The 18,278-nt window shown below is 40.0% G+C and overlaps 1 protein-coding gene across 7 annotated transcripts in view; it reads right to left on the minus strand.

Moving 5' to 3' along the window:
* EPB41L2 (erythrocyte membrane protein band 4.1 like 2) overlaps window positions 1–15,797 on the minus strand; it is a 273,323-nt gene extending 257,526 nt beyond the window's left edge. For 2 of the 7 annotated variants that reach the window (XM_056818770.1, XM_007484557.3), the window contains exon 1: window positions 15,620–15,797. The gene's annotated coding sequence lies outside the window, so the exon portion shown is untranslated. The remainder of the gene's footprint in view (window positions 1–15,619) is intronic. The other 5 variants (XM_056818777.1, XM_056818774.1, XM_056818787.1 and 2 more) reach the window with 3 other exon arrangements.
* Between the last annotated feature and the right edge of the window lie 2,481 nt (window positions 15,798–18,278).

Consider the following 18,278-nt stretch of genomic DNA (forward strand, 5'->3'; position numbering starts at 1 on the left):
ATCATCCAGTATCTTTGCCAAGAAAACAAGTCAGAGGCGAGTGAAAAACAGCAAAGTATTTGAAGGTTTGGGAACCAGATGATCAAAGGAAGGAACTTTGAGGAGTCCTCTCATCCCACCCTTTCTTTTGTAAGATGGGGAAACTGAAACTTCAAGTAGGAAAAAGTTATCCCGACTAGTCAGAGGGGAAAAATATGGCAGTTTAAAATACATCCTCTTCTGCCCAAGTGGAGGACCTTGGGAACAGAATCCTCCATCCAAGGTGGCCTTTTGCATCTGCTTAATTGCTTTTCTTTGTTCCTAGGGAGGGTTGGAGGAGGAGGGCAAGAGGAACATCATATATTAGGAAATCACCAGTATTAAAAAAGGGATCGATTTAACATTTTTAAAATAAAAGCCTTAAATGAACATTCACCAGGTGGACCTCTCCCTGGTTTCCCCAGGGCCCACTGAGCAGGCCCTCCTGAAATTAAGAATGTTGGAAAAAGGAGAGCAAAAATGAGTTCACCTCAATTAAAAAAAGCGGCCAGAAATGTGAACCACATATGTCCTACACAGGCAGCTTTATAAATCTGCCTCTTTGCTGCAGCCTATCTTCCACACTTTTATTTCTCTAGTTGGAGATTAAAAAAGGAAACAAAGACATGCAATCACATTTACCATCCCTGAAAAACAGAAAGCAGATCATGTTGGACTTTTAAAAAATGAAGTTTCCTAGTATGGTTATGGATTGTAAAAAAAAAAACACTTCTATTCCCAGGTCCGGACAGCACTCAGGCCGCCTGTCTCTACAGCCACCCTGGCCAACAGAGCTGTCTGTCCAGCTTTCTCTATGCCTTCATTCCTTCCACTCTCATGTTCATTAAAAGTATTTTTTAAAAATCAGCTCATTTCTTGGGCGAAGATTCACAAAGAATGGCTCTACTATGAGATTCTGGAACAGGTCTAAAAGGGGAAAAAGGAAATGATGGAAAATCAGCAGGATGCAAAGGGGCTCCAATATTTAAGGATAAAAAGGAACCACAGAGGAAAGCTCAAGACATGTCACATTTCTTTTTCCAAAGGCAGTGGATGTAGTGTTTACTAAACAGAATGGTTGCTAGCATTTATATAGTGCCTACTATGGGCTGAGCACTTCACAACTACTAGAAGACAGATGATAGTATTACTATTCTCATTTTACAGTGGAGAAAACTGAGGCAAACAGGTTAAATGACTCGCTTAGGATCACACAGACTGGAAATCTCAGGTGGAATTAGAACTCCAGTCTCCCTGACTGCAGGTCTGACCCTCTATCCCCCAGTGCCACCTGGCTGCCTCAATCATAGCTAGATTGTAGGTATGCCATTAGGTGATAAATTGATCAGTAAATATTAAGAACCTACTATGTGCCAGGCACTCTACTGAGCATGAGAAAATCTTTCATTTATAAGTGAAAAACTCTTCCCCTAGTAGTCAGTACATCCTTACCAAGCATCTCCAGTGCTATAGTCTTCTTTTGTTGAACCTTAGTTGTTGGTTTAGTAGATAGAGCACATTATAAGCTGACTCTCCTAATAAAAATTTAATACATAACCACTCACTTCCCCTCTGAAGCCTAAGAAACAAGGGTTGGTGCCTAGGCACGTCACCTAAGACACACAAATACCATCAATAGGATGCATGAAGCCTATCATCTTGACCGTGGTAATCGAACTGCCTTGGCTCAGGAGCCCTCTCCTATGCCCATGTCTGAGCTAAAGATATGGCAGCAGCAGAAGTAGCGGAGCACAAGAGCACTCCCCAGAGCTTGGTGGGGGGCTCCAGGAGTCACCCTGCAAGGATGACTCTAAATTCTAAAAGAGGGCCGTGGGGCTTGGAAGTAGAAGCTCTAGTGTAGGTTCCATCCCTATCTGGGCTCTGTAACCTCAAGACAAGATGCAATTTTTCACTAGATTGAGCTGAAAGCACAGAAATATCAAGAACAGAACAACCCTGTGGTCCATCACAGAAGAGTGGCCCATGGCTGGAAGGATGGACAAACAGATAGGCATTTTCAACAAGTCCCTTTCACGCCTGTGGTCCAAGGAGGGAAAAAATCTCAGAAGGAACTGCTTTCCTTCCCAGCTGCAAGGCCAGGTTAGTCACTTAAGCTCTGCATGTGTGCTTTGCAAGCCTACGGAAGAATTCCAGTTAATATTATCAAGTTAATATCATAATCTCAATAGAGATAAAGGTGCGGAGAGCAGTGCTCATGTGTCCAACCCTCTTTTTGGATGGGATTACTAAAATTGGACACTCTCCTCACTTTCCTATTATTATTTGACCTCCTTCTAGACATGCAAATTATAAAAATAAAGCCAAGGAACAAAATGAGGATATAGACATTGGCTGAGGACACAAAATTATCCCTATTTATAGATGCCTAGATGGACTACTAAGAAAATTCCAGAGAAATCAGTGAAGAGGCTATTTGAGATGATTAAGATCCTTAATAAGTTAGAAGACTACAGAAAAATCCACAATCATTTGCATTCCTATAGAGTACTAAAAAAAAGGAGGAAACGATAAAAAATAATATATTCAAAATAACGAACACACACAAAAATAAACCTGGAGATTCTGACACACACACAGTCATAAACTTAAACATAAGAATTGTACAAAATACTCACAGAAACAAAAGGAGATAAATAATTGAAAAGATCTTCACTCTGTAATTGGACCATGAAAAGATAATGAAATAATTATTTCATAACTTACCTATTTAATTAAGTTAAATTAAATTGAAGATACTTTATAGAATTAAACAAAACAATAACAAAGTTTTTTGGTAAAAAGAAAAAGCCTAGAATCTTAAGAGAAATAAAAAGTACAAATGAAGGGGATAGGAAACTAGGTTATTAAAAAAAAAATCTTCAAAATGATTTAGCGCTGCTTAAAATGGAGACAAGTAGAGCAATGAAACGAGATAAACAAAAAGCAGAATAATAAGAACTACCACAATGTATGTGATAAACCCAAGGAAATAAACTAATAGAGGAAGTATTCCTTTTATGACATAAACTTCTATGAAAATTTTAATTTGGCAGAAATTAGGTTCAGACTAACATTTTATACCATATACTAGAGACTCAAAATAGAATTGCAAATTGAATATAAAAAGGGGAAAGCATGCAATACTAAAAAAAAAAAAACTAGGAGACTAGGAGAAGGTACCTTTTATAACAAAGACTGGGGGAATTTTTCTTAAATACATCACAGTTTCGTATTTTGATTCATCTTCTTTCTTTAGTCTTTGTTGATATGCCTTTGTCATTTAGCTCAGAGTGGTGAAAAAGGTTTTATTACATAAAAAATTATCCAACTTTTATACACATAATAATCAATGAAGACAAAGCAAGAAAAGGATGTATTGAGTGGAGGGAAAATATTTGTATGGAATTTATCCCCGATTAGGAACAAGTAGGTGGCTTGGTGGATAGAGATCTCAGCAGGCCAAGAGGAAGAAGACCCTAAATTCAAATATGACTCACTCTTCTGGCTTAGAACCAATACTTGGTACCAATTTTAAGATGGAAGGTTGGGATTAAAAAAAAAATCTCAACAGCATTTTCTATACCCAAAGTAGAGATAGGGCTGCTCTTAAAGAGGCAAAATTTTAAAACATTCAAAAAGCTAGAAATATCAATAAAAACTTTTCCCCATATAGTCTTTGTTCATTATGCCTTTTATCAATGATAAAAGCAATAAGTAATAAGATAAATACAATTTTGCATGCAGAATCACTCAAGTTTCATCTACAGTGTAAAAAAAGTTTTGTGTGTATTTGATAGAAAGACCTCAAGAGTATACAAATCAAGTGTTTTCTTTCAAATGATGTAAGATAATGTTTTAGATATGTTAATTTGAAACTAAGAACAAAAACTTTTGCCTTTGCATGCTACTGGGTGGATGGCCAAAGAAGATAAGAACTGAAAAGTGGCATCAATAATGTTATTCAAATTAAACTCCCTGGTATAGGGGGAAACACCCAAATTTTTTTTTAATTAAGGCAACTATTAACAAAGCATAATACTCACCTATGCTACAACTCTATAAAATAGGGAAAAGAAAGTCTATTTTTAGTAAGTATATTATCTAAAATTGCAAGTGTCGACATAATTTGCAATGGGGCAACATTGGTTAGTTTTACTAAAGTGCTTTTTTTCTTCTGTTCCGAAGAATGACTGTATTTGGAAATAAAAATGATGTAAAAAATTGCTATTTAGGGGCAATTGGGTTGCTCTATAGGTTGAGAGTCAGGCCCAGAGATAGGAGGTCCTGGGTTCAAATAAGGTCTCAAATGCTTCGGATTAGAACCTTAGGCAAGTCATTTAACCCCCCATTGCCTAGCCCTTACCACTCTTCTGCCTTGGAACCAATGCATGGTATTGATTCTAAGATGGAAGGTAAGGGGTTTCATTTTTTAAAATTGCTATTTCAAATCACAGCAATTCTCCTATCCAAATAATTAAAATGTTTGAGAAAAAGTTAGTTTTCCACAGGTTGATAAGGCAATGATTTAAAACACACAACTGGTTGGTTCCTGAGTCCCAATTAAATTAATTTTAATCAGTTATCAATCATTCTGTTCACCAGCAATAAAGTTTCTCCCAAGATCAAATTTTGAGTTCAGTGTATCTCTGAAAATTAGGTAGTCAATAGCAAAAGAATAACACTTAATAGAAATAAATATACTTAGGGAGGAAACATTAACTACAAATACAATGAAGACAGCCTGTTGAGAACGGAAGGCCTTAAAGAGAGGAAGATTACACCTCTCTGGGCTTTATTTTTTTCAACCCAAAATAAAAATAAAATTGGACTAGATGACTTAAAAACTTTTTACAATTCTGATATACAACTTTGGAAAACAAGTATCTCCATGTGAAAGAAGACCGAAGGGTATTAGTGAAATCTAAAACTAAAATAAAGGCTTGAGATTTTTTTAAGGGGGGGTGGAGTCAAGATGGTGGCGTAGAGGCAACCAAAGTTAAGACCTCTGAAAACCCTTCCTTACCAATTACAAACTAAATGCTCCTAGGGGACCAAAAATCAAACCTAACAACAAGACAGAGCCAAGGAACCCTCCTGCTGGACTCAACTTAAAAGGTACGCCCCCCAAAAGCCAGAATTCGAGAACACTCCAGTTTAAGGAGAAGGAAGAAGGAAGGTCCTGGGACCCATCTCCCACCTAGAGAGCTAAGAATCCAGCAGCAGCTGGAACCTCTGGATGGGCAAAGGTACTGGTCTTGAGGGAGTACCTTGAGGGCAAAGCTGTGCCAGACTCAGAGCATCCAACACAGGCAGTGGGAAAGCAGTTAGAGAAGAAATGCAGAGCACAGAGCAGAAGGCATACTTGCAGCAGCAAAGACACTCCATATTCCACACCCCATTCCCGAGGTTTTGGCCTCAGCTCACATTCAGCAACCCATATAGACTTAATCCCATCAAAGCCTCCAGAGGGCAGGGAAGTTCAAGCTCCACAACCCTCTACCACAGACTGCACTAAGAGATTTACTGGCAAACTGAAAGGGTAAAGGCAGGAAAAAAAGCAAAAAAGCACAAAAAAATGAGAGGAGCAAGAGCTAAGGCAACAGCAGGGAGTAAAGAAGGGGTAAATATGAGCAAACAACAGAAAAAGAAAAAACAAATTACAATCAACAGCTTCTATACAGGCAATGAACAAAGAGCAAATGGAACAGAGAAGGATGAGGGAACTCCAAGCAAAAAAAACAGAAACCCCAGAGAATTGGATACAAACTCTGGAAGAACTCAAAATACAATTAAGAGAGGCTGAGGACAACTGGGAAAAGAACTTAAAAACTAAGATGAGTCATCTGGAAACAGAGGCACTTGAACTAAAACAAGAAAATAGTGTCTTGAAAGCCAAAATCAACCACCTTGAAAATGAGGAAAAGGAGATGAAAATGACCTCCAACGAAAATCAGACCAGAAGGAGAAGGATGACCGAAAAGCCAGGGATGAAATCCAGCCTTTGAGAAACAGAATACAACAATTAGAAACAAGTGACTTCATAAGGCAGCAGGACGCTATAAAACAAACTCAAAAGAATGAAAAAATTGAGGAAAACATGAAACACCTCATCCACAAAATGAGAAGATTAGAAAACAGCTCGAGGAAAGACAACTTAAGAATCATTGGTCTACCAGAAGACCATGACAAAAGAAAAAGCCTGGACATCATATTAGAGGAAATAATCGAAGAAAACTGCCCTGATATTCTAGAACAAGAGGGAAAAGCAGAGATTGAAAGAATCCACAGATCACCTCCTGTACTTAATCCCCAACTGACAACACCCAGGAATGTTATAGCCAAATTCAAAAACTATCAGACCAAGGAAAAACTATTACAAGCTGCTAAGAAGTCATTCAGATACCATGGAACCACAGTGAGGATAGCACAGGATCTGGCTGCATCTACACTGAAGGACCAAAAGGCATGAAATATGATATTCCGGAAAGCAAAGGAACTAGGTCTACAACCATGAATCAACTACCAAGCAAAACTGACTATATTCTTACAGAGGAAAGTATGGTCATTTAACAAAATAGAAGAATTCCAAGCATTTGTAAAGAAAAGACCAGACCTGAATAGAAAATTTGATACCCAAGCATAGTATTCAAGAGAATCATCAAAAGGTAATTAAAAACCCTAGACAATATAAAATACTTAGGAATCTATCTGCCGAGACAAACACAGGAACTATATGAACACAACTACAAAACACTCTCCACACAATTAAAACTAGATCTAAACAATTGGAAAAACATTGACTGCTCATGGGTAGGACAAGCTAACATAATAAAAATGATAATCCTGCCCAAATTAATTTACTAATTTAGTGTCATACCCATTGAACTACTAAAAACTTTTTTACTGAATCAGAAAAAAACATCACAAAGTTCATTTGGAAGAACAAAAGATCAAGGATATCCAGGGGAATCATGAAAAAAAAATGTGAAGGAAGGAGGACTTGCAGTCCCAGATTTCAAACTATACTATAAAGCAGTAATCATCAAAACAGTTTGGTACTGGCTAAGAGACAGAAAGGAGGATCAGTAGAATAGACTTGGGGTAAATGACCTCTGCAAGACAGTCTATGACAAGCCCAAAGATCCCAGCTTTGGAGACCAAAACCCAATATTTGATAAAAACTTCTGGGAAAATTGGAAGACAGTATAGGAGAGATTAGGTTTGGATCAATATCTCACACCCTACACCAAGATAAACTCAGAATGGGTGAATGACCTAAATATAAAAAAGGAAACTATAAGCAAATTAGGTGAACACAGAATAGTATACATGTCAGATCTTTGGGAAAGGAAAGACTTAAAAACCAAGAGCTAGACAAAATCACAAAATGTAAAATCAATAATTTTAATTACATCAAATTAAAAAGTTTTTGTACAAACAAAACTAATGCATCCAGAATTAGAAGAGAAGCAACAAATTGGGAAACAATCTTCATCACAAAAACCTCTGACAAAGGTCTAATTACTCAAATTTATAAAGAGCTAAACCACTTGTACAAAAAATCAAGCCATTCTCCAATTGATAAATGGGCAAGAATACGCAATTTTCAGTCAAAGAAATCAAAACTATTAATAAGCACATGAAAAAGTGTTCTAAATCTCTTACAATCAGAGAAATGCAAATCAAAACAACTCTGAGGTATCACCTCACACCTAGCAGATTGGCTAACATGACAGCAAAGGAAAGTAATGAGTGCTGGAGGGGATGTGGCAAAGTTAGGACCTTAATGCATTCCTGGAGGAGTTGTGAATTGATCCAACCATTCTGGAGGGCAATTTGCAACTATACCCAAAAGGTGCTAAAAGACTGTCCTTTGATCCAGCCATAGCATTGCTGGGTTTGTACCCCAAAGAGATAATAAGGAAAAAGACTAGTACAAGAATATTCATAGCTGTGCTCTTTGTGGTGGCAAAAAATTGGAAAATGAGGGGATGTCCTTCAATTGGGGAAATGGCTGAAGAAATTGTGGTATCTGTTGGTGATGGAATACTATTGTGCTCAAAGAAATAATAAAGTGGAGGAATTCCATGGGGACTGGAACAACCTCCAGGAAGTGATGCAGAGTGAGAGGGACAGAGCCAAGAGAACATTGTACAAAGAGACTGAGATACTGTGGTACAATCAAATATAATGGGTTTCTCCATTAGTGGCAATGCAGTGATCCTGAACAACCTCCACATTCAGAGGAGAAACTGTGGGAGTCGAAACACAGAAGAAAAACAACTGCTTGAATACATGGGTTGAGGGGATATGGTTGGGGATGGAGACTCTAAATGAACATCCTAATGCAAACATCAACAAATGGAAACAGGTTTTGATCAAGGACATAAGTAATACCCAACGAAATTGCGCTGAGGGAAGGGTGAGGGCAAGGGGGGGAGGGGAATAATGTAACTCTTGTAACCAAGGAATAATGTTCTAAATTGACTAAATAATTTAATTTTTTTAAAAATAAAGACTTGAAAAATCAGACTTGAGCCACTAGAATGTATAAATAAACAGTATGTATATACTATTAAATAAATTTCTCATCTGACTTCCTACTGTTAGACATTTGCTAGGCTACAGAGCTACGTGGATTCCGCACTGGACCTAGAGAGTTCAAAGCCGGCCTTGTACACTTACTTACTCACTTTATTTTTTACTGAACAAGTCACTTACCCTAAGTTTGCCATAATCCACTGGAAAAGGAAATGGCAAAGCACTGAGGCATCTTTGCTAAGAGAAGCCCATGGCCAGCATCATTGTGTCCATGGGGTCAGCAGGAGCTGACCACCACTGACCAGCAACAGTAAAGGCCCTGCTCTTCAGTTTGGGGCTCCACCACCTTGGATTCCAAGGTCTTGAAAAGAGCAATCCATGAAGGAGATTCATCTGATTGGCTAGGCAGAGTGACTTATTCACCTGGATAAGAGGCCAATCAAGGAGATCTGTAAGCTTTCATTGGCTTGAAGACTGCTCCATGCAGAGAGAGGTTAACTGGCCCCTCCCTGTAAGGGCAGAAAGGCTGGGTGGGAGAAGTGACCACCAGCTTAAATACAGCGATCCCCTCCTGAAGTTTAACCCCACCAGCACCATGACCAGAGGACTCCCCTCCCGGCCAACTGCTAGAGGCCATCCTGTCCATCAGAAAATGCAAACAAACATTTTAAGGGTCTTCTCATTGCTTGGGTCCAGAGAGAGGGAAAGCCGATCAGATCCCGGAGTAAAGTTTCACTCTAATTTCAGGTCCGCTACTATTCCAACAAGGCTGAGGCCAGTGCTTAAACCCTCGACCCACCACAGAGTCTCATGAAGATCCTTTAGAAAATTATTTCTATCAACTGAGTCTATGAGGGTTCTGAGATAAGCAAAAAAAAAAAAAAGTCACCCAGAAGGGAAGAACAAAATAAAACAAAAAACGTGGGGTTTCCACTCATTTCCATCCTAAAGGAGATTTAGAAACACCAGCAAAAGTCCCATTTCAAGAACAAAAAGGGCAGCACCAACCACCACAGCAAAAAATGGAGGGGGCTGCTGGGTAGCTCAGTGGAGGGGGACGAGGCCTAGAGACTGGAGGTCCCAGATTCCAATCTGGTCTCAGACACTTCCTTGCTGTATGATTGCCTCACCCTTACTGCTCTTTTGCCTTGGACAGAACAGTATTGATTACACAGTACTGTTTCTAAGACAGAAGGTAAAGGTTTAAAAAAAAGTAAAAAAATATGGGATCTGTTCAGTGACTGAAAGGTTGGGTGCCTATATGCCTGAAATATACATCATTCCAAAAGAAGAATCTAAATTAAAAAAAAACTTTATTTTCATTCAAATAAACTGTTAAATCCTTCTAAAAATACCTAGATGAATACCTATGGGGAAGGAACATGCAGCACACCTATCCAACAATTCACCCCAAAAGGGATTCCAACAAAGAAAGGTAGAAGGGGAGGAAAGTCACCAAAAAAAAGCCAAAGAAAACTCCATATTAAATATATATTTTTAACCCTAAACCAGTTCCTGATCTTCAGAAATTTCCTGCAAAATGAACTTTTCTTTAGCTCAGCACCATTTTCACGGACATATCAGGCAGAAGTAGAATGCTGGACTAGGAGCATGGAAGACCAAAGTTCAACTCCTCTGTCAGACAATTTTTGCTAGTTTAGTGCATTTAATTTCTTACAAATTCAATTTCTTCTGAAAAAATGCTATTAACAGCAACCTCCCAGGGGCTCAGTAAGGTTTAAATGAGTTAACACAGTGGTTCACAAATTTGAAAACAGAAAACTAAAATGCTAGCGTTATTAGTATTTTTAGTAAGAGCAAGGAAAGATTTTTCTCTTAATAGAATCCCAGACCTCCCAAAGCTTATAATCTAAAAGGAGAGATAAAAAATAAATATAATTAACACAATCAAGCAAATAATCAATAATGGAAGTTAGAATCTACATATTACTATTATATTAACATATTACAACAACAAATACTATCATATTAAAATTAAAGGTTGGTAAAATTACTTCCAAGGGAAAAATCAGGCTGGCACCTGACCTGGACCATGAAAGGAAAGGAACAAATAAATGAGAGTTGGGTTAAGAAAATTTAAACAAATGTTAGTCGAGGCTTTCCTAGGTAAAGAAAAGAACTAGAAACTACTCTATGTGTCTGGATTATTAGAAACCTTATTAATTATCTCTGAGATGCTGGTTTTGGCTAGAAACTATTCTATGTGTCTGGATTATTAGAGAAACCTTATTAATTATCTCTGAGATGCTGGTTTTGGCTTAGCTCTGGCATTCCAATGCCAAGTTCACCTTAGACTTGGAGGGTCACCATAAAAGTCTCTCTTGCTTACTTACATTTGCTAGAATTATATTTTTTGTTTAAACTTGAGAAAAGGAAGTTTAAAAAAAATGGGTTTGTCCAATATTTCCTGACTATAGGAGCCAGCATAAATATTTGAGGTTGGTTTGTTTGTTGTTGTTGTTGTTCTAATCTGTAAGGATAACCAGTGGCTATGTATTTCTAAATCTAAAAAGCAAACAAGGTCACTGAAAATAAGTTTCCAAATGAAAGGGTAGAAGGCACATTTCCGTTGTTATCTCAAAATAAATAATAACATGGTTTTTAAATAAAGCCAAATGTGACCCTCTATTCTGTAATGGACAACTACAAACTGTCTATTTTCTCTCCTCTTAAAAAACTGGAAATCCGCACTCTCACAAAGTTTTACCCACATTGCTTTTAAACCAGCTGCTTCAGCTCTAAGGTAAAGAAAATCTGTTCATGCTTTCCACTGTGGTGACAGAACCCTAGTCAAACAATGAAAAAGTACACAATTCTTGGCTGGATGAAAGACAAAAATCTACATTCCTTAAGCTTTGCAGACCCATTTTCATTCAGCACACTAAAAAAAAATATATCACAGATACACATTCTGTAGCTTTCAAGCCACAGTAATAGGATAGCGGTGATTTGGAGGGGAACCCATAACTACACGCAATATTACTAATTACAGAGTGATCTTTACCAATAAATATTTTGGTTAGGGACTGCTTTGTCATCACTGCAAGTGAATATTTTTAGTTGAAAGCAAGTGGTTGGGCAGTACACGTAGACATGATTCTGGTTTTTAAAAATCTATTTTTAAATTCTGGTAAATGGGTAGTTCTATGGATTCTTTTCTTGAGAGCTGGTAATTTGGAAACAGCAAACCACAAGAATGTGAAAATGCAAAAGACCAACCCAACCTCCAGTCTGGAAGCTGGGTCAACACTATCCTGAAAACCTTATCCTTATCTTACCATGTAGTGATTCCATGAGTAATACATAATGGGGTCCACATAGAATCACTCACACATTGAGCTGAAGAGTAGTAAATGCTGCCTGGTGTCAGGAGGGGAAGGAGTAGATGGATATTCTAGTTTTGCATCTGCCAGATGATTTCTTTGGGAGAGTCATTCAATATTCTTCTCCATCCTCAGATCTAAAAGCAGCAACTATTCATGGAGATGAAGTTCCACAGATAATGTCATTGAAAATGTGTGTGTGTAAACTATATATTTTATATCTATATATGTATATAGATATTATGTCTTATTTTAATTTTTAAATTTGTTTGTTACATTTGTGCAACAAAGAACTTGAAATTGAGAGGATGTCCATCAATTGGAGCAAAGTTAAACAAGTTTGGCATATGATTTTGATGGAATAATACTGGGCCATAAGAAATGGTGAGCAGGTTAGTTTTGGAAAAACACGAAAAGACCTGCATGAAATGATGAAGAATGAAACAAGCAGAACCAACAAAACATTATATACAGCAACAGAAATATTATTTGAAGAATGACTTGTAAATGTCCACCTCCAGAGAAAGAACAGTATTATATCTTTAGGAATAGATTTTCTATGAACTAGTTTTTATTTGCTGAAATTCTCTCTTTAAAAGAGGCCATGTTCCCATTTTCCCATTTGGTGTTTTTTATCTTTTAAAACTAGCCCCAAATCTAACACAGATCTCAGAAGTTTTCTAAGCTGGTTACTCACAGGACATTTTCCATTGAAAGTCTCTGCACACAGCGCCCTAACTACCAAGACTAGAGGTAAAGATTAAAGGACTATTATGTCTAGGTCGTTCTTAAAAGAGGGATGTTTTAAAAAGGAAAGAAACTGTCCTCCCCATTACTCTAAATGAGCAGTCTCTTGTTCTCAGCAGCCCTTCTGCACACAAGACCACTACTGACTTCAGTGGGAAATCTGCCCAAGAAATGACTGTGAGACTGGGTAGGATTAAATTAGTCCTAAATCCATGCCATTGTTCCAAGGTATTACAACATACCCAGCTCTCTAATCGGCTCAAAAGAGTGTCTGAGAATAGATATGGTAGGTTTGGGTTAGGGGGGTGGGGTTGCATGTTGGAATATAGGAGCAAAGCCCAGACAGGTGACAGTGGGGCTATTAAAGTTGGTGTCAAACTTAAGAGCCTGATTGATGTGCTTGGTTGGCCCTTATCACAATTCAAGATTGCATTGCAATTCAGCCCCATCAGTAGCCCAAACAGCAGTCTAGTGATTTTGCCCAGAAAATGGGCTGAAAGGGGAAACAAAAAAAGATCAAGTATTATTAGTTTCTCTGGACAATGTTTTGAGTCTCAGAATTCTGATGCACAGAAATTGACTCAGTTTCCCCTCGTGTGCTATAGAACACAAAGTACTGTTTCTTGACAATTAGAATAAATCAGAGAAACAGAAAGCAAAATGGGAAGGAAAAGCTTTGGCGGGAAGGGCAAAAAAAAACAAGAAAGGAAAACTAAAGAAAATAGATTTAGGAAAGCAAGAAAAATGGTCAGAAGAGTATAAACAGCATGAGGGGGAAGAGAGACAAAGAAGAGAGCAAAAGGGGGGGGAAGGAGAAAAGGAGAAAGGGGAGAAAAGAGAGAGAGACAGAGGAGAGACACTGGAAGGAAGAAGATAGGGAAAGAGGAAGAGAGAGAGGGAAGATAGAGGGATGGAGACAGAAACAGAGTTAGAGTCAGTGAGAAGAGAGGAAAAGAGAGGAGAGAAAGAGACAGGGAATATAAAGGAGGTCAGAGACAGAGGGAGAGAAAGATAGAGGGGAGGCATGGAGGGGGGAGTGGAAGTGGGGGAGAGGGGAAGAGGAGGAGAATGAATCTTCCTTATACCTTCCAGGTTGGGACTTTGGAGATCAGGAAGTCCATTCCATTCATTTCACACAAGAGGTTTTGTAACAGCCCAAGGTCACATAGCTAGTTTCCAATAAAGAGAAGCTGGTGCAATGGGAAAATCAACAGATGGGGAGGCCCCTATATATACTCTGAGCTCATTCTCTTTTCCAATGGAAGTGTTGCTGAAAACTAGGGAAAGAAGCCATGGTTGTTGCTAATACAAATGATGAAATCATTAAAGTTTCACATTCACGAGAGTCCCCAAAATAATGTTAACCTCTGTGCAAGAGCTCCTCTAACAACCAAAAAATCTGACCTCAAGAAGAGGCCAGGAGCCTTGGGAAGCATAATGATTTATGTCCTACCACAGTCAAACATCCCTGCTATTGGGAAAGCAAGGAGAGCTGGGGAGAACATTTTTCCAACTTGGCATCCTAGGATTACTAAACTGAGAGTAACCCACAAATGCTCAGACTGGAATAAGGACGCCATAGAGGACCTCACCTCCTGGCTGCTGAAAATTGGACAGCAAAATCTAATGAGAGACAGAGAGAGTTTACCCAAGGTAGCGAGGCAAAATGAGGATTTGAACTCTTCTCATCCCAAATGTAAGCAAGCACTAGGTGCCTCAACTTTGGAATTTCTAGTGGACCTCCCCCCAGTCCTGACCCTTCCCACATCTTCCTTGCAGTTGTCCTTTAAAAGGCTGCCACTAACCCTTTCAGCACCCCCAAAGGAGTATTAAGAAAGGTTGAAAAACAACTTTTTTAAAATTATTCATCCGATCTTCCCTAGATTCTTCCATTCTCCATTGAAGGCCTGTGGTGGGGGACAAGGAATGCCTGGTGTGTCTTAAGTGACCCAGGGTCAAGGCTAGAAATGACTTCTTGCCAGGGAGGCAGTGCCTGTCCTCTGCCTAGTAAGCTGAGTAAGGGCATGGGGTGCAGGGTGGCAGCTGCTGCTTCTGGCTCTGCAGCTTCTCTCCTCTGGGCACAAGCCTTAGAAGCCCCCTCTCCTTATTCACACACAAACATACACACACACACACACACACACACACACACACAAGAGCTTCCCTGTCCTTGCACACAGACACACAAGAGCCTTCTCTTTTTGCACACATAGACACACAAGAACCAACACATTCGCACAGCATATTATACAGCTAGTGCAGTAGCATGCGCTGCACGGGGAAGGTTGGATTATTTGTTGGGGTTTTTTTTGGGGGGGGGGGAGATGCAAGAAGTGAGGAGACCCATACGCTATTCTTTGCCAAGACAGAGTGCAGAGAAGGTAAGTTTCCCCTCCAAAAGGAGGAGGGGGAAAAGGACCAAAATGCGCACACACAAAACGAGATCAAGTTGCTCTCCCCTAGAGCGCGGCAGCGCAGGAAGGGCCGAGCTCGCACTCCCCGCCCGCGCCTGGACCCACAGGGCTGGAGAACAGCGCGCATCCCCCTCCTCTTTCTCCGTCCCCTCCAGGACCCCGAGGCGCTCCTCCGGCCCCCTCAAGTGCCCCAACCCCGGAGCTCGTCGCGAGCGCCTCGCCGCCCCCCGGGCTCCCGCAAGATGCGCAGCTCAGGCCCCCTCTGGAGGCTCTCTAGGAGCAGGCAAAGAGAGAGGGAGGAAGAGGAGCCACAGTAGAGAAGGGAAGCGGGGGACGGCTCCGGCCTGGAGCAACAGGGCTTGTAGAACATCCCCCAGCCCGCCCGCCCGTCCCTCCCTCCGCCTCCTCAGGGGGACCGTCCGGCCGCCGCCGCTTCCTGCCCACGATCCCCTTCCCAGCTGCAGGAGCCCGAGGGGAAATCAGAGCCGCCCCTGCAAGCCGAGCCACGAGTCGGGCCCCGGAGCCTGCTCCTTCCCTCCTTCCCCGACCGCTTACCTCGCACGCTGCCCACCAGAAGCTGGCTCAGTCCCCGCGCCCTGAGCCACCAGACTCCGCTGCAGCCTCCCCTTCTTCTTCTTCTACTTCTTCTTCTTCCTCCTTCTCCTCCCTCTCCTCCTCCTCTTTCTCCCTCCCGCAGGTTTCAAATTGAAATTCCCTGGCTGGAGCCGTCAGAAGAGTCCGCGCTTCGGCCCCGCCCTCCAAAAAAGCCCCGCCCCCTGCAGCGGAAACCCCTCCCGCTCCCCCACCGCCAACCCCTCCAGGACACGCCACTGGCACGGAAACCCAGATTCAGACTGAGCTCTGAGACTGAGCATTGTCCCTCCCCCCGACCCCTCGTGGGTCTACACGAACCACTGATCCTCTAGGTTCAAGACTCTGAGATGCTAAGACAGAAACTTTTTCATTTTAGTTTCAAAAATCGTAGGGTTTCTGGAAAAGAAAAAGACATTATAAATCAACCAAACTCCTCGTTTTACAGATGAGGAAACAGGCTTAGAGAAGGGAATTTACCTGTCCAAGTGAAAGTCAGAATTTGAATACGAGTCTTAGGGCACCATTACCAAAGGGAGTGTGCTTTCCATTGTACCACAACTCCCTCTGATGTTCTCTCTCATGTGATACTTCCTTTCAGCATTTTTATTACCCTCAACCTTTCAGAGCTCGGGCTCCCAGAGGACCAGTTTTCATCTCTATGCAAATGATGCCCAAGTCCATATTAGTCAGCCAGAATCTCTCACCATCTTCCCAATCACTCGGGCTTGCAGACACGGTATCATCCTTAAATCCTTACTCTCACAACATTAATCTAATTCAGCTGCCCAGTCTAAATTTCACATTTCTTCCCTAGGTCTCCTTCCCTCTACTTACACAGGCTCACGTAAGTCCACCCAGTCTACAGTAGCAGACTTCTAATTGGTCTCCAAATCTCCATACTCTAATCCATCCTCCACTCAGCTACCAAAGTGACTTTCCTAGAGAACTGTTTTCTGCTAGTTTTAATTTTTCTTTACAAAATGCCCCTTCTTGCCCAGCTACCCTGGCTTACTTGCTATTCTCCCAAAACAGCTTGGTTTCATTCCATTTTTTTGAGCATTATTACAAATGGCAAAATGTTGAATTTTGCAAAAATTGTGTTGATTATATCTTTAATAATGTATAACTAATGCTTCAATTGTCACTTCAACTATGCTAAATGAAATTTCTGAAATTTAAATAAATTGAACAAATATAACCATATAATGCTCTTCAATAAACTCCAGTGGTCCCCTGTTACCTACAGGATCAAACAGAAATGTCCTCTGTTTACTATTTAAAGCCTTTGATTACTTGGCCTTTCTACTTTTCCAGTCTTCTTATCTTTTGTGGTTCAGTCATTTTCAGTCATGCCTGGCTCTATGTAACTCAATTTGGGGCTTTCTTGGCAAAGATACTAAAGCAATTTGCCATTTTCTTCTCCAGCTTATTTTACAGATGAGGAAACTGAAGCAGTTAAGTAATTTGTCTATCCTTTGCACCACCTTGCTGCCCCTTCTTGCCCAGCTACCCTGGCTTACTTGCTATTCTCCCAAAACATCTCCATCCCCTATATCCATGCTGTCCCCTAGGAATGATCTCCTTTTCACTCTTACCTCTTGAGGTCTTCCAAGCTTCCTTCAAGATTCAGCTCAAAAGCTACCCCCCACAAAAGGCCTTTTCTGCCCCCCCCCCAAGCTGCTAGTACCCATCTCCCTGAAAGTACCTTCAATCTATTTGGTATACATCTTGTATTTCCCTAGTTATTTACATCTTGCCTGCCCCATTTTAATATGAACTCCTTGGAGGCAGGGAATGTTATTGTGGTTCTTTACTTCTTGTATCCCCAGCACTGAACAGAATATAGTAATAAGCACTTAATAAATGTTTTAGGGCTGACTGCTTTCTTCATCTCAGTATAGTGGAAAGAAGAGTAGACCTAGAGATAGGTGGCTTGAATTTAAAACTTAGCTCTTTGGAAGAACCTTAGAATTATGAAGACCTAGGTTCAAACCTTACCTTATTCATGCTCAGTAGTTACAAAACTTAGGCAAGATAATTCACCTCTATCAGCCTCCGTTTCTTCATCAGTAAATTGGAGATAATAATAACATCTGCTTTACAAACTTTAAAGTGTTTTTACCACTATCCAGTGACCATGGGTTAAGTCTCTTGGCCTCAGTTTTCTCATCTGTAAAATAAGGATTTGAACTAAATAACCTCATTTTTTTAAACAAATCTTAATATTTTCAACTTTCACTTTCAATAACATTATATAATTTTTGCTACTTTCTATCTATTCTTTCCTTTCTACTTCTTATCCAGTTTACTTCTTTTCTTCTTCCAATGTAGTTGTTGGCCACTTAATTCTAATAAGAACTTGCCTCTGATAAGGTCTTCCATTAGCCAAAATTTTGATGAGGTTTTTCTCAGCCAAAGTCAAAGACCCCTTTCTTTTCTAACCTTGAACTTTATCCAAATTAATTCCATATTATTATCTCAAAGAGATCAAAGAGAAGAGGAAAGAATTCATTTGTAAAAAAAAATATTTATAGCAGCTCTCTTTTTGTGGTGGCAAAGAATGAAAAATCCCATTAATTGGAAAATAGCTGAACAAGTTTGTGATGGAATGCTATTGTGC

Source organism: Monodelphis domestica, chromosome 2, assembly GCF_027887165.1.
Source record: "Monodelphis domestica isolate mMonDom1 chromosome 2, mMonDom1.pri, whole genome shotgun sequence".
Lineage (NCBI taxonomy): Eukaryota > Metazoa > Chordata > Mammalia > Didelphimorphia > Didelphidae > Monodelphis > Monodelphis domestica.